Raw genomic sequence first — 16,970 nt, 5'->3', positions numbered from 1 at the left:
GTTATAACTGGATAATGCAGATGAAAACAAATATATTTGATATACATAAGAAGTGGAAGGTGGTTGTGGGTGTTGGGGATCAGTGGCTGGATAAGAAGGGCAGCGCTGGGGCTCCCACTGGTCCATCTGGCACCGGGATGCTGCTCTTTCCATATTCATTGTGCTGGAGAGCTCCAACTCTTCTGGGTGTTAAACCACAGGAATATGGATTTAACCACCAAACCAGGGGAGCAAATCTTGTAATATCTCAGGAAAATCCCTTTTTTTTAATTTAAAGTGCCTCTGGACACTTCTTGGCCGGCCCCGCATCCTTCACCGATCGTCACATCCCTCGGTGTCATTTGCACACATCCAGTGTCTCCCTCAAAAACTGCCTGTGCCTATTAAAAAAAAAAAAAGAAAAAAAAAGAAAAAAAAAGGAGATAATAATTTTGGACACAGGAATGAGGGTTTTCTCCTTGTAAGTGTATTTTTCTCTCTGCATAGGAGTGGAAATATTGACCCACACATTCTTCCGGGAGCCGTGAGAAATTCCCATGTGCCATCCCCACCCTGGAGCCGTTCACCCTTATTCCCCCTAAAAGATAAAAGGAGGGAAAATGCATTTTAAAAAACCCCTGCAAAATATATCTTTTTAAGAAGCTACCTGACCTCCAAGCCTTACCTTCCAGCGCAGTGCATGTGGGGCGATTTTTCCTAGAAAAATGGCATTTTTAGGCACATTTTGAAACTGTGTAAAGGTACCAACAGGCTTTGCAAAACTCCTGACGGGGGGACCTTAGGTTTGATTTAACCAACTGGAGCTGCCATTTTGAGGTTCAGAAAGCAGAAAAGCACCTACAGCTGGGATGGTTAAAAAATTGGGGGCAGCGGCAGTGGCGGCAGCTGGCACCAGATGATGTTTTAGCATCTCATCTGGGGCAAAATCCCAGATTTTTCGCCAAAGCAGCCGCCAGCTGCTGCTGCAGAGCTCCATTAACCCAGCGCCGGGTGCCACCAGGCCTCTGTGTCAGGTACTTGATGGCTCTTGCTAATTTTCACCCTGTCCTTTCGGGGCTCCTCGCCATGTGGCACCCGGCCAGGATGGATGCACGCCATTGCCTTCATCCTTATTTTTCCGGCATCCTCGTCATATTTAACATCTGAGCTCGGGGGTTGCACCCCTCCAAGCTTTCAGCCCTCCCTATTTCCAGGGATTTTAAGAGCACCCATGTTTCCCCGAGTGCTTCTCCTTCCCCGAGAACTCCAGCTTGATCTTTGGAATAATTCAGGATGTTATTTGGGATTATTTCAGCGCAGAGCACTGATGGTGCCAGGCTGGTGCAACCCGATGAGCCGAAATCCTTAATTACTGCAGGCGTGACCTTGCTGGGATGAGCAACCAGACGGCCAGGGATGTTCACTTCCCAAAAAAACCTGGGGCAGACTTGATGCAGGGTCTCCTGACGAAGTCAACGCTCCCCGACTTTAATTAGGTGCCCCTCATTAAGCACAGAGCTCATATAACTGTGGCCCAAACTTCCACAGCTCTGGACTGTGACATTATGGCACTTAAATGCATGGAAAAAAAGGCCAGAGTGGTTGCAGAGCATCACATCTCACCCTACTGGAGCTGCATCCTTATTAAAGTAATTAGAAAACCATTTTGCAATTAATATTTTTTTAGGATGCAGCATTGAATGGGGCTTTAGTGACACTCAGGGCTTAATTTATCTTCATCCCAGGGCAGAAAAATGTTGTAATGTGGCCTCCTTGGCTTCAAAGCTCAGCAGAGGAATTATTTGCTGTCCTGTTTGGAAACTGGGTGAAATTTGGGTGGGTGGCTTGGGACTGGGTTTTAACTCCAACTGTTGCATTGCTATTAGGTTTGCAGGAAAACCATGATTTTTTGCATGATTTTCTCTGTCCTGGTGTTACTTCTGGGGGTTAAATCTAGTCAGGTGTGCTGAAAGAGGGATGAAAAATCTTATGTTTCTAGGAAAAATCACCTTTTTAAAAAATATAAAAGAAAAGAAAAACAGTGAATTGAATTTCAAAGCATGAGGATTATTTTTTTTTAATTGTGAGGTTGGGTAAAGGGTGGGATTACTCTGCACTTCAAACAGCTGATTTACCAATGCAAACAGGTGTCAAAAAACCCCACAAACTCCAAACCCCCAGTGGGGGATGGGAATGAAGTTTTCTGATGACCTCAGAAACTGCATACAGAGTTTTGGGGAGGATTTGGTTGGTTTGGGGTTGCTGTAAGCCTTAGTTAAAAGCTGAATATCCCTTGAAAAGGAGCATCACCATTTAACAGCCGAACCCTGTGCTTGGTGCAGGAGCTATTAGCAGCATGTTTTGCGAGAAATACTCAGCAGAAAGCACTTTTTGAGCAAAATGTCACCGAATTTGTGTGCTGGGGCTCCGTCACGAGTTAAACAGCAAATGTTTTTTGCAGAAAAAAACACACCATGGTTCTGAACAGCCCACGGGCTTTTGGGGAGTTGAACCGACTTCCAGGCATGCCTGTACCATGCAGGCAGCGGGATGCAGACAGCCCCAGGCTGCCCTTAGCTCTGGAGCCAGGAGCGGGATGGACCTTTTGGGATCCAAACTGTGCCAGAAAACGTCTCTGTTTTTCCCAGCTAGTTCAGTCAGGTTAATAAAAAAAACCCCATCGCCGCCTTGCCGGAGGGGCTGTGGAGCGGTGCAGAGCGTTGCTGGGCTGCTGGCAGCCTGGGAGACGTCAAAATTAGCATTTTTAAAAGAGATGGATGAAAATGGAATGTGGCTGAGGTTTGCTTTTAGCCAATGTCTTTGCTTTGGTCCTGGGCAACATCTTCACTTTGCTCTGTTAGTGGCCTCAGTTCGTTCCGAGCCAGCATCCCTGGATTGATTCCAGCTGCCAGCCCTGGTTTGGTCACAGCAAGGATCTTTGTTTTGATTTTAACCATCATGGGATCCCATAATGGTTTGGGTTGGAAGGGACCTTAAAGACCATCTTGTTCCAAGCCCCTGCCATGGGCAGGGGCACCTTCCACCAGCCCAGGTTACTCCAAGCCCTGTCCAACCCGTCCTTGGACACTTCCAGGGATGGGGCAGCCACAGCTTCTCTGGGCAACCTGTGCCAGGGCCTCACCACCCTCACAGGGAAGAATTTTTCCCCAGTATCCCATCCAACCCTGCCCTCTGACAGTGGGAAGCCATTCCTCTTCATCCTGTCCCTACAGGCCCTTGTCCCAAGTCCCTCTCCAGCTCTCCTGGATCCCCTTTAGGTACTGGAAGGGGCTTTAAGGTCTCCCCTGAGCCTTTTCCAGACTGAACACCTACAGGTCTCCCAGCCTATCTCCATTTAGCAGAGCTGCTCCAGCCCTCAGAGCATCTCCCTGGCCTCCTCTGGACTCATTCCAGCAGCTCCTGTGCTGTTCCCAGGGCTGGAGGCAGCTCTGCAGGGGGGTCTCACCTGATGGGGCAGAGGGGCAGAACCCCCCCTCCCCTGCTGCCCACGCTGTGGGATCAGCCCCGGGCACGGGGGTTTCTGGGTGCCAGTCCAACCTCTCCCCCACCTGCACCCCAATGTCCTTCTCCTCTAGTTATACCTCCCCTTTTCCCTTCAGTGGGAACGTTGCTGGACTGCCCCTTCCCAAATATGATGGATAGTGGCTCAACCTCAGGACGGGCAGATGCATCTCATCAGATCCCATGGACTTGTGCGCCTTCAGCTTCCTTGGATGTTCTTGAACCTGATCTTCTACATCAGGCAGTTGGATCCTTGATGTGATCTTAGCCAGATTCTTGCTTTGCCTCTTCTGAGCATCCTCAGTTTGTATTCAGGTAGAAGTCTTAGTTTGATAAAAGCAGCATCTTTTGCATGATTCTAGTATCCTTGAGCTAATCCTACCTAGCATCCTTGATTTGGTCCTTTCTAGCATCCCTGCCTTGATCCTCGCCATCCCTTCACTTTGATTTCAAACCTTGCCTCATCAGCATCCTCAGTTTAAATTAACACATTTTCCAGCTTATATATGCAAATACGTAAATAGTTATATCCAGGCATTTTTTCTGCCCATTCCCATTTTTCTCAGCAGTTTTTCAGGGGAGGTCATCTCGGTGAGTGATAGGTGGCAGCTCCCCAGCTGGTATTAATGCAGGGGGGGATGATGGTCATGTGTGTGGTGAGACCTGACAAGGTCGAGCCAAGAGCCCGTCTTTCTTAAAAGTCTGAGCAAAAAATTACCAACAAGTTGCATTTTACCCAGGTGGATAAGAAATCAACCTCAACCCCACGGCAGTGCTGCCACACTTCAGCACTTGGGTGAAAATTCAAGCAAAATTTTGCAAAAAGAGTCTTTTTTTTCTGCCTTTTTGGGGATGCTCCAGCTTCCACACGGGGACATCGGCACCTCTCCGTTCCTGCATCCCTGGAAAGCTGCGGCAGCCGGTTGCGTACTTGGGCTGTAAAGATAATTAAGTTGCATTTCTGTGGGTTGTTTACTGTTCCTCTGATCCAACGGTTCCCCTGGGACTTCAGCTCAGGGTTCGTTTTTGTTTTGCAAACCTCCTCGCGAGCGCGTCCTTCAATTCTGCTCCAGGAACAGTTTTAATTTTACTATTATTAAACCATCCCAGACGCTGCCTTATTATGTGCCTCGGAGCTGAAATTCCTGAAGGGGCGGGGGAACACCACTCACATCTGGGCTTGTTCTGCAGATGTTTGCTCTGCTCTAGAGAGGAGCAGACATTAAAGCCCGACGTCGGACTGATTTTGCCCCGGGATGGGTTTGCAAAGGTCGGCATGGGATGGGAATGGCTTTGGTTCAAAGAGGAACCCCAAAACTTAGTTCATCCTCTGCAGGAGGCGGGTGTGAGAAGATCTTGTCTTGGCTTCTTTTTTTGGAAAGAAATTAATAATTTTTAGCCTGGAAAAAAAAATAATTAAAAAGAGAATAATAATTAAAAATTAAATAAAATTAATACGAAGGTTGTGCACCGGCCAAAACCCAGAATTTTGGCACCGCTCTGCGATCAAACCCCATTTCACACTTTTTAAACTCTGATGTGGGAGCCCGAGATCCCCCCCGATGTCTGGGAACTCCGCGTGGGGCCTGCACAGCTTGGGGGTGCCGGGAGGATGAATTTTGCCAGGAGGGCTCCTGCAGGGGCGCGTTGACACGGCCGGGCTCACGTTCACGTGCAGGTTTGCACCTGTGTTTGCACGTGCGTGTGCCCACGTGTGTGTGGGCATTTGCCTGTGCCCGTTTGCATGGGCATGTGCGTTTATTTGCATGTTTACAGTGTGCATTGGCCCGTTTAAACGTGGGTTGCTGTGCTTGCACGTGTAGGAGCTTCTTGCCACGTGCTTTTGCCAGGTGCGTGTTCGCGCATCGCACACGTCCCGTTCCCAGCTTTTCCCCGTTCCCAGCTTTTCCCCGTGCATTTGCACATTTGCATGCGCACACGTATTTGCATATATGCAAATGCATACGTTGCATGGCAAAATACATCAATACATCCTTTTTTTTTTTGCCCACTAAGATCCAGCGAGGCAGGGCCGTGTGCTCCGAGCGATCCGCACGCGCCGCTCTGACCCCCGCACGCAGCTCTCCCTGATTTACACACCCTCAATAACTTTGTTCCCATTATCCCTAACCCACAGACTCTGGGAAGTTTAATTTCTCCTCGCTAGTAATCACCATTAAATAGAAATTGTCTTTTTCTGTGTAAACACGTCATTAGTGAAGCTGCTTTCTGCAGGGTCCAGATTTCATTTTTATTAAAATGAAACATTTTTTCGGCTCCTCACTGTGTCCGGAGATGAAGAGGATAATTTTAACCCGTTGGGTTGGCCACAGATAATTGCGCCAGTGTTTGATTGGGGCGATTAGGGAAATATCCTCTTTTCATGCAGAATTTGCATTTTCCCCTCTTCCTTCTCTGGAGTGGAGTCGTGCTTTCCTACCCAGCCAGTTTTAATGAGCGTTATCAATCCTAACAAATAGCTTTTCATCTTCACTTTATTGACTTGTTTTTCAGCTGGGATGGGCTGAAAAACAGGTCCAGGTGAAAACTCCGGGTGGGGAAAGGCATTGAATTTCAGCTCCTTTTCTTGAGATTAGTGCTCAATAAGGGAAATCCTTTTTTTTTTTGTCACTGGAAGCATCCCTGAAATGATGCAGAGAGGTTTTGGGAGGGGGAAGGAGGTGGGTTTTGTGCCAGGGGTTGCAAACGATTATCAGTATCTTCCCCTGCCTGTTGTGCAAGGGGCATGTTCACCCTAAATCCTCTTTCTGCAGCATTTTTTCGGTGGTCCTGGTGGGCTGCCTCCACCTCTTGACAGGTCCCACTGGGAAAAGACCTTTCCCCCTCTAAATACCCAAGAAAATACTGAAGCTCACAAATACATAAATCCATCTATATGATAAATCTCACATCACACATATAATGTAATATATGGGAATAATAGCCAATATATATTAGAGTAATACATAATATATATTATTCACATCAGATCATATATATAACCATATAAGGGTACAATAGAAAGTAAATAATTTATTGTTCCCATATATTATAAGTATCATATATCAAATCAAATAAGATGGGTATAATCTATTATTGGATGATAACTAATATATATTACATTTATAGAAGGTATAGATGTTCTCTAATATAACATGCTATAGATGTTATTTAGTAATATATATTACAGGCTACAAAATATATTAGAATAATATATAACATATATATATCATGATATGTGATATAAGATAGATAATGGCATTAGGTGACAGGGTGGCCTCCCCATGTCCCTCTGCCATAACCAGACCTCGAATTTCCAGCTGGATTACTAAAAAAAGACAAATTAATTCTGAATATACATATGTATGTCTCATATACAATCCATTCACTCCCTTTGCCTTTGAAAACCAAACTTCCCCTTCCTGCGCTTCCTGGAAAATCGCATTTTCAGACGTGGGGAGGGAACGGATCCCCCCAAATCCGCCTCTCAGCGCCCCCAAAATGCAGATTTCCTGGCGGGACGGGGGTCCAGCCTCTCCCCCTGCCCCTCGCCTGCAGCTGATTTCCCTTATTTATTTAAAATCCCGGCTCGGAGGAGCGTGGCCAGAGCCGGCCGCGCGCTGTTCCGATGCTGTTTGCACAAGCCCACTGGGGGCCAGCGAGGGATTGTGGGGCGGGAAAGCTGCTCTGCCAGGCTGCTTCCAACCTCTTTTTCCCAAACTGCTCCAACGAGCTTGCTTTTTGCTTGCCCTTTCTTTTTTTTTTTTTTTTACCTTTCCTTGCTTTTCCTTTTTTTTTTTCTCTTTTTTTTTTTTTTTTTTTTTTGAGAGCAGCCAGGCCTCTCCTCCCAGCTAGGAATTTGAAGTGAAAAATGCCCTTTTTGGGCCCAGAGGCTTGTTTTTTCCCCCACTTTGTGGGGGCTTGGGGGGACATTGCTGCCAAAGGAAAGCGTCACCTGGGTAAGTAAATTCCCGCGGTTGCTTCTGCGCCCGACAGAGCGTCCCACTAACATCTACAATGCCCCAAACCAGAGAGTTTTCTCCTCAAAATGCAGCAGGATTGTGGCTTGGTTCTCTAGAGAAATGAAATTGTTCTGCAGAACCTATTTTGGGAAAAAGGACAGTGGGAATAGTTATTTGTGATAACACCAGGGTGCCACGTTGTCTCTATCACCTGGAGTTTTGCAGCTGGGACTGGGGGGGAGGTCCAAAGCATCAGCCTGCATTGTGCAGGAAACAACCCATCTTACAGAGATGGTTGAACTGATTCAGCACTTCTGAAGCTGCAAACACATTGGATCATGTTGGAAAAGCATGAAACAAACCCATAGCATCCCATGGCAAACCCTTCCAACCCGCACCACTCCTCTGGTGCCGGTGTGGAGTCATTTCATTGCTGTTGCCAACAGATTAGTTCCAGTAACTCCATGTTCTTCTGGTGCCAGAAACGAATTCCCCTGTCTCTTTTTCCTTTGGAAACTCAAGTTTAATGATGGGAATCTTCCTTTGTGATGAGGATTATTCCTTCCCTCTTCTAACTCATCATCCTTTTATTACTGCTTAACTTTTCCTAGGTGACCGATCCCCTTGCTCGTGATCCCAAATTTGCTCCTTATTAATAAGTAAAACATTATTTTATTTGTGCCTTTTCCCTCATTGGGCTGAGCCGTTTCGCTCAACACCAACTCCAAAAGTTGCTTTAAGCCTGTTTGAAGCTCTTGTTGCCACTCTGCCCAAGCATCATTAGCACTGGGGCCTGATTATTATAATTTAATATTTCCTAAGCGACTGTGGTGTATTTTGAACAAATAAAATTAAGTCTCAGAAGCGTCTTTTTTTCAGATAAGATGCAGAAATATATGTTGTGTCTGTTAGCCCTGGATACTCGGCTCCTTGCCCCGATGCCAGGAAGTATCTGTGGGGCTGATTCCGAGGCTGGATGACGAGAGGCGGTTCCATAAGCTGGGATTAATCCTAGTTTTTAATTTAAAAATTATCTAAATTATTAAATTATAAAATAATTCGTATTATAAAACCATAAAATTGTTAGTAAATTAGCATTTTTTTAATATTTTAAATTGAATTCTAAATTATAATTTTACAATTTATAAATTTACTCCTGGTTTGGGGATGCATCCAGCTGTGGGAAAAACATCTGTAAGGATGTTAAACCTTGGCGGAATTTCTTGAAATTTAAGTATTTTGCCTCCAAACCCATCAAAACACGGATGCAAAACCTGGGATTTAAGGACTGAAATTAGTGTAAGGTTTAATTCTGGTATTTTCAAACTCCAGAGTTTATGTTCCCATGGCAACCAGTATTTTTATCCTCTTGGTTCGACGCCTTGCGAGATGGAGCTGTTGGGAAATGTCTTCCCTCCTGGGAGCCATGAAGGTGTTGGGGTCAGGTCAGAAGAAAAATAGACATAAATCTCCAGCAGCCAGTAAAAAAAAAAAATATGCAGGAATGTGGAGGTTGTCCCTCTCTCAACAAGCCAAAAAAACCCCCCAATTTGGGGGATGTTTCAACCAACAGATCACAGGTCCTTGTACCGCTCCTCAAAACCCACCAAAAAACCCCAAAAGTTGTGCTGGAAAAAATCTCATTTTTCCTTTTCTGTATCAATTTTAGATACTCTGATCTGGGATGAGCTTTATGGGCTGAGTTGGAACTCAAGGAACTGAAGAAAGTGAGGGAAAATACCACAAATTTTAAATGGAGCAACATTATCTAGACCAAAAACAGTCTTTAGCTGTGGAAAATTATTTAGATTGAGCGACTTTTACTTGGTCAAATCTCATCACCACTTTATTACCCAGCATTGTTTGCTTGATGCATATTATAATAATTCCTCAAGTTTTTTGGAGTTCAGGTCTGGTATTCACTGTTATTTTATTTTTTTTTCCCATTGGAGATGAACCAGTTGCTGGAATTCCCTTAAAAACAGTGAAAGTGGAAAAAAATCGTGATTTTCTGACTTTCCCATAATTAGACTTTTTGGTAGGAAACGATACCTGTGGGTTGTGCTGGCAGGATGAGATGGAGCAGGAGAGAGAAATGCAGGTATTAAGATGAAAAGAACCTTAAAACTTTAGGATTTTGCTCCTAAACCCCAAAACGAGGGAAATTTCACCCAAAAAATATTTCCAGGAATTTAGGCAAAATCTAAATTGGGTCAAGGTTACTCCACTCTCTTAATATTCAAATCCTAGATATTAATTAATTTTAGTACTAATTTTTTTCCTGTGATGAGGGTGTTCCTAGCATCAACTGCCTCCTGACCGTGGGTGAAAACTCCGAATTAAGGAAAAATTACAGATTATTGTGCCATATTTTTTTCTCTTGCCTGGCTCAAACAATGCTGTTGGCATAGAAACAGCCTTTTGTGGAAAGGTCACCTGCGAGGAGGGTGGTTGAGGTGTAATTCAAGGAGATTACAGGGGATTAGGCTCCACTTATATATATATTTTTTATAGAGAGAGGGTGTGTGGGTATCCCAGTGTCCCTGTATATTCATGGGCGTTTGCATAGCTACATATATATTTATATATATATATATTTATATATATATTTTTTAAAAGGAAATGTGATAAAGGAGCAATATCTGGGAGGGTTTGCCGAATTAAAAAGTCGACAAGGAAGGGTTTATTTTTTTTCCTATTTTTTTTTTTCCCTATTTTCCCCCCCCTCCTCCCCGCCGCATGCGGTGGGGTGATATCGGAACCGAGCGCCTGCTCCTCTGTGTTTTTCACTTGGCTTTAATTAAACCTCAGGCAGAGCTGGAAAAATGTGGCGAGACGAGATAATTGCGCTTATTCCCCGCGCGGGGCTGGAGCCCGGGCTCGGGGAGAAAAAAAAAAGAGAAAAAGAGAAATTTGGAGGAGACGTAAAGGTGATGGAGGGTGGCCGAGCCGCGCCGTCGAGGATGATGGAGCTGCAAGATTTGGGATGAGAAACTTGGCCAGTAATAATTCCAAAAGTGCCGGTTTTCATCCCGTTTTCTAATGCTGCGCATTTGTGCTCTGCTTCTGGAACCAGAAAAATCGGGAAAATTCAATTTTTTTTTTGCAGCAACTGCCCTGGATTGCTTGCCTTTTATTTGCTTTCTTTACCAATTTTTTTTTTCCCCATTTGTTTTGTTGGCAACGCATGGCCAAGGCTGGAATTTAAAAGGTGAGATCACTGGATAATTGCATTTATATTGGATAAAACCCCCCACACCCTGTGCACGTGTTCCCTGCAGCCAGCACAAGCGTGGTAAAAACCTCACAGTTCCATTTCCTCCCACTTTGCCAAAACTGATGGAGGTGAGGTGTCATCCATGCAAAATACAGGGAAAATCCCCCCCCAAATTTAAATGTTGCCTCTTTTAAAGGAGAAAAACCTTAAGTTTTTCGAGACTTTTTTCCCCCCACTATTAAGGAAAATCAATGTGTTGAAAACAATTCTGGATGGTGGAAGGGGCTTCCTGCACCCTGGAAATAACTGGTGAAAAAAGGGTTCAGAGGGCCTACTATATCAAAAATCCCTTTCTCTTCTCTTCTCATGGAGCTATAACAGACCATGGTAACAAATATTTGGCTCAGATTGTGTTTTGGTGATTACAGTTTGTCAGAAAATATTGTTTGCATCCTGGAGGAAATATTGTATTTTAGCTTTGTTTTGATTCCAAGAAGTCAAAATATTGATTTTTTAAATAATTTTATATATATATATTTAATTTTTCTTTCCGTGATGAAGTTCCAAAGGCATTTTCTGTTTGGACACATGGAAGCAAAAACTATCGGCACCGTCTGCAGACATGAAATGTTTTGACATTTTAAAATGTTAGTTTCCAATTGACATTTCAACATAAAATAGCATTAAAATGGCACCGAGTGAAGCTGTTGATTCAAACCAAAAATTAAATTTCATTGAGGCATTTCAAAACCGAATGTTTTTTTTCCATTCTGAACTAGCTCTTTGGGAAAAGGAACATTTATTCCTGAAGAAATCAAATATTTCCTCCCTTTTTTGGTATTAAACAGTCCTGACCCACTTTGTTATGGGACGGTGGTCACTGCACTGGACCACCCCCAGCTGCTCATTTAGAGACAGCAAAAAAGGGATTTTTCCCTCTAATTTTGGATAAATCACCACGTATTCCTCAGCCAAAAATAAAAAAAATCCCCAAATAATTCACATCCACTGGAAAAAAAACCCCCGAACTTGCCTTTATTGCTACATTGGTTGATGGCCAACGGCGTTGGAGGTGGGATGGATCTATTCAGCAGGGAGCAGCTGTGTAGGAGATCCGCCAATAACGTCTCATCGGAGAGCTGAAAAGCTACAGCGACCCTCAAAGTCGCTTTTACTCTTATTTTTCTCAGTCCTTGCAGCTCCCATTTAATGGTAAATTAGTGGGGGCAAACATGGAGCACCAATAACCCATCCATGTCCAACCCTGGTGGCCACGTGGCACGTTGATCTCGGCGACGTGTTGACTTGCATCCGTTCCCAATTCATTAATTAGCTCCTCTTCTCATTGATTTCAGTTATTTTTTTGGCAGGTCGTGATTTTGGGCAGGTTTTGGGCATATTGGAGGACCGTCTAGGAAAAGGGGAAAGGCAGGGAGGGATTTGGAAGTTGCAGTGGTTTGGGTGTTTTCTCTGCTGCTGATGGAAGGGTCGAGGCACGGCGCTCTCTTTTCACTCGTCGTTGTTGGAAGTGGTGGGGAGGAGTCTTCTTGTGGGTTGACAGGGTTTTGGTTGGAGAAACAGCACTTCTGAATGCCCAAAAGGTGGTGACCATCGGCAGCTGGAGAAGGTGGAAGAAGGTATTATTTCTTCTCATGGTTCTTCTGCCATCAACCCAACAAAGAAAGACAAACCCCTCCTTTTTTAGGGTTTGTCTCTAGATCCTCCAGTGGTGCTTAATCAGCATCTCTCAAGTGGGAATCCTCATGTTTTTTCCCTGAGAAGTTTTTACCCTCTGACTTCGTCTCACAGACTGCTCCTCTTGGAAGAGGCCTTGTGACCTCTTTCCACAAGTTAGAACTAAGAAAAATTTAATAAAAAGGTGATTTAAGCTTTGGGAGAATTTCCATATGAAAAATTGCCATTTCCACTGGGTCATACAATGGCTCTTTAGAAAGATCTTCTCAAATTTGACCAGAATTGATGGCCAAGGCTGCAACTGCAGAGCGCTCTTTCCACCCAAATTAGTTATAATTATTCTCTTTCTGGAGGTTTCTTGCAGTATCTGAAGTCACTTTATAGTGGCATTTGATTTTTATGGCATCTTTAGGCAGTTGGCTCGAGTCCTGCTTCTTATCAGCTTGGGGCTGGGTCTTCTCTGTAGGATCAACACTTTACTCATTGCATTTGCAGTCATCAGGGTAGGGTTGGGTCTTTGAAGGGTCGATGTGTTACCTGTTGGAGTCATCAACACAGAGATGGGTCTTCTCTCGAGGGTCAATGAGTTACTCATTGATGTTGTTTAATAACTACTCAAATTGTGTCAGTAAAGCCTTCATAACCACGGCTTCTTGGGGAAGCAGAACATCTATTTTCAAGTTCTTTCCACAGTTTGCCCTTTTCTTGCTTGGAGTTTGACTAAAAATAGGGAAATTCTCAAATTGCTTGGAAATGAAAGTACTGAAAGATCTGGGAACATCCTAATGTTGCCTTCTTGGACTTCCATTGCCTTCCATTCATTGTCTTCCATTCATTTTCTTTCAATATTAATCAACATAAGTTAATGTGTCAATGGTGTGAGTTGACACCACACATGACTCTCTACAAGAGAGTCACGCTTGCTCTCAAACTGTCAGCTTTCAGGAAAAAATCTGGAAAACATTCATCTTTCCACGAGAAACATCAGATTTTGTGGAACTGCATTTTTTATGGAAGACCTCCGTGATTTTTTTCAACGTGCATCGAGTGCGGACATTGGTAATAACACCTTGTACTGAGGGGCAGAGATCACATGCAGCTCAAATCTATCATAGCCTTACTGCAGGCTATTAATAGTTTATTAACTCCATTTAAACTCTGCCTTAATGCTCCTGATGTGCCAAGTTTCTCTGTGTAGAAATTATTAAGAAAAGACGTTTTTTTAATTGAATTATGGAGCGGTGCTGGGGCACGTTTGCAACCCGTGCCGTGCCCTGCAAATATTCTGTGTGCATTTGTGTGCAGTGTAATATTGGTGAATCTGGGGGGGATGTGCTCCCTGATTACATAGGGATGGAGCCATCACTGGGAAAAAAGTGCTTCTCAGGAGGTTGTTTCCAGCAGCATTTCTGGCTGAGCCAACCCACAGCCTGGGGTTTTGCATGAGCAGCCCAAAGTGGGCTGGAGCTTGCAGGGATGAATACTTGGAGCTGATCACCTTGGAGTAACTCTGGTGAGGAGAAAGCCTTGAGGTTTAGAAATCTATTCCCATCACAAGAAAAGAAGAGTTTTTCCATCCTGTTCCTACTCAAAGCTTGAGGAAGGGTGTGTGGATGGCGAAAAATTCCGCGCTGCTGGAAGGTTTTATGCCTCAGAGATGGGAACTTACAATTTATATCTGCTCTTATTACCGGTCCCCTCATTTAATCTCAAGCACTCCCTTCCTGCCCAAACACAGGAAAAATACTTTTAAAATTCATTTTCTGCCCCTCTTTTCACTTTGCTGTGATGTTTCTTTGTCTCTCGTCGGTCCCCGGGTATTGAGAGTCAAGCCGGGACATTAATATTGATGCCGACCTCGGTTATTAGGAGCTGCATTTCCGAGTGTGCCGGCAGCATATAAATACTATTACCGGGTAATTAGTGAGCATCAAGCTGAGGTTGGATTGAGCAGGGCTTGGTGTCCTACTTTTGGGGCTTTTTTGATTTTTTTTTTTTCCGTTGGATTGTTGGGGTTTTGCCCCAAGATGGAGATGGAGAAATGGAAATCCCTGCTCAGGAGCACCCGGGTGCTCAGTGAAACAGAAAGAAGCGAAACAGAGGAAAAACCGGAGGAAAAAAATATCTTCCAGGGCTTTTCCTTTTTGAAAATCTCCTGTACTTGAAATGCAAAATAATTTTTGAGTTTCTTATTCATTTTCCTTCCCCCCCCTCCTTCTTGATTGCTTCTATCCCTTCTTGCTGGGTTTCTTGGTTTGCAATTTCTCTTCCAATGCCCCACTTTAATTTTGCTCCTCTGGTGCTATAAAAGTTTGGAAGAGCTTCAGTGTTGCCAAGGGGCAAATGCAACCAGGATACTCTGCTTGGATGCACCTGAAAAATAGGTGCTCCTTGCATTCCTCACTCTCCAGCCCTTTCTGGATGTGGGGAAACCCTTTTATTTTATCCTCTTCCCCTTTCACTTCTACGCAGTAAATACAAAAAGGGTTTTTCCATCCAAACAGGGGTGAGGAGACATCCCAGGGTCATCAAATCCTTCCCTTTATCCCAGAGTGGGGCTTTGATTGAAACGCCATGTGAATAATTTAGGGGCGTTTTGCATCTTTTATACCTCTGAACTTCCACTAAAAGGCGTTTTGAGTTGCTGCTGCTGGCGAAACAGTGTCTGAAGGTGAACAACCCTTCAATTTTGCATGAACTAAAAGGGGATGGGGATGGGGAGTTGGGCTTTGCCTGCAAAGGCAGGGAGCTTTAGTGCATGAATTTCTTGCATTAACATGGGAGCAAAACAGTGGCTCCCTGCTTTGGGGGGTAAATCACTGCAGCTCACTGCGCCCAGGGCTGCAACCTCAACTTCTTGCCCAATGTTACTGTCCCCTCCTTTTTCAATTGCAGCTCAGTTGCCGGCTTTCCCTCAGCATGGGGGTGTTTTGGGTCAAATCTTCTCATTTTCAGAAGCTCTTCATGGGTTGAGGCTTTTAATAGGTTTGCTGGGAGAAGGCACAGCCTTGTTAGCGGCGCGCTAATGGGAGCACGGCTGCATCCCCCACCTGTGGATGCTCACAGAGGGCTTTCATGGTGCTAAACTGAAAGAGAGGAGGTTTAGATATTAGGAGGAAATTCTTCCCTGTGAGAGTGGTGAGCCCCTGGCACAGGCTGCCCAGAGAACATCCCTGGAAATATCCGAGGCCAGGCTGGGCGGGACTTGGAGAAATTTGGCTTAATGGGAGGTGTCCCTGCCTATGGCAGAGGGTTTGGAATTAAATGGTCTTTAAGATCCCTTCAAACTCAAACCATTCTGGGATTCTGTGGTTCTCTGACTTTTCCTTTCAGGGCCGACTTCCTCCCAGGGCTACGTGAGCAGCAATATGTGGGTTTAACAGGGTGTCTGCGTCAAGCTGCTGGAAAAGATTTTAAATTCCCAACTAATTTCTTTTCCGTGAAACAAATGAATCTTCAGAAGGGCCTTTCCTCACAGCTGCTAAGCCATTTAATTTATCTGAGTCATTTACAATTTGTGATGGGGCTGTTAATAGCCTGATGTGGGGATCAACACCACTTAGACGCAGGGGTTGGTTTCTTTCTCATTTTTTTTTTCTTTTTTTTTTTTGGCCTTTTGGGTTTTAATTTCTGGCTGGATTTGCCCCCAGAGGCACAGAGCTGTGTTTGGAAAACGTCAGCTCCGTCTCCCCAGCCTCTTTGTCATGCTGGGGCAGCTCGGGCTGAAAGCGCAAACCGCAGCCCACCCATGGGGACGTGCTGCCCTGCTACTACTTAACTGCTTCAAAGTACCTGTCTGTGATATGAAACATGCCATAAAATGAATATATTCCAGATGTTCCCAGCCAATTCCCCTCAGCTTCCCCAGCCACCTGAAGGCAGCCGACACAGCGAGGTTCCTCAGTCCCCGCTGCCTCGCTCGCTGCCAGAAGGAGCAGAGTGGTGGCTCATTTGGGGTTGCAGTTTGGGAGGTGACCATTACGGGACCAGAGTAGTGCCCCCAGGTCCTGCCCAGTGCAGGGTGGGGTGAAGACTCCTGCCACTGATGTCCCAGGGGGTGATTGCCCTTTGTGGCATTTGGGAAGATGGGGTTTGCATCCTTGGGTTGGGGGGGGTGTCTCTTTTTCCATGGAAGTTCTTCGTTCTTGGGTCGGGGTATCTCCATCCTCGGAGTCTGCAGAATCTCCATCCTCAGGGCTCTGAGGGTCCTTGAGTTTTGGGGATCTACATTCTCAGGGTTGGGGGTCCCAATACTCACAGTTAGGAGGATCTCCATCCTCGAGGTTTGTGAGTCTCCATCCTTGGGTTTTGGAGATCTCCATCTGCAGGGTTGAGGGATTCCCATCCTTGAGGTTAGGTGGATCCATCCTTGTGTTTTGTGGAGCTCCATTCTTGAGGCTTGGGCATCTTCACATTCAGAGCTGTGGGAGGTGTCTCCATCTGTGGGTTATAGTGATCTTCTTCCTTGAGTTTGGGGGGGAATCTTCATCCTTGGGGTTGGCAGATCTCCATCCTTGGGGTAGGGGGATCTCCATCCTTGAAAGTTCTCCATCCTCAGGGTTGGGGGATCTCCACCCATCTCTGTCCTCCATCCT

General features: G+C 45.0%; 1 protein-coding gene across 3 annotated transcripts in view; it reads left to right on the top strand.

The window, feature by feature from the left end:
• PKNOX2 (PBX/knotted 1 homeobox 2) overlaps nucleotides 1–16,970 on the top strand; it is an 84,755-nt gene that overhangs the window by 21,827 nt on the left and 45,958 nt on the right. The window contains exon 1 of one of the 3 annotated variants that reach the window (XM_027699428.1): nucleotides 10,593–10,674. The exons of the other annotated variants lie outside the window; for them this stretch is intronic. The gene's annotated coding sequence lies outside the window, so the exon portion shown is untranslated. Of the gene's footprint in view, nucleotides 1–10,592; nucleotides 10,675–16,970 lie in introns of those variants that run through there. 3 annotated transcript variants of the gene reach the window in all.

This window comes from Neopelma chrysocephalum, unplaced genomic scaffold (genome assembly GCF_003984885.1).
Source record: "Neopelma chrysocephalum unplaced genomic scaffold, ASM398488v2 Primary Assembly neopelma1_138, whole genome shotgun sequence".
NCBI lineage: Eukaryota > Metazoa > Chordata > Aves > Passeriformes > Pipridae > Neopelma > Neopelma chrysocephalum.
The sequence above is the reverse complement of the archived record's forward strand: the minus strand, read 5'-3'. Positions and strand labels throughout refer to the sequence as shown.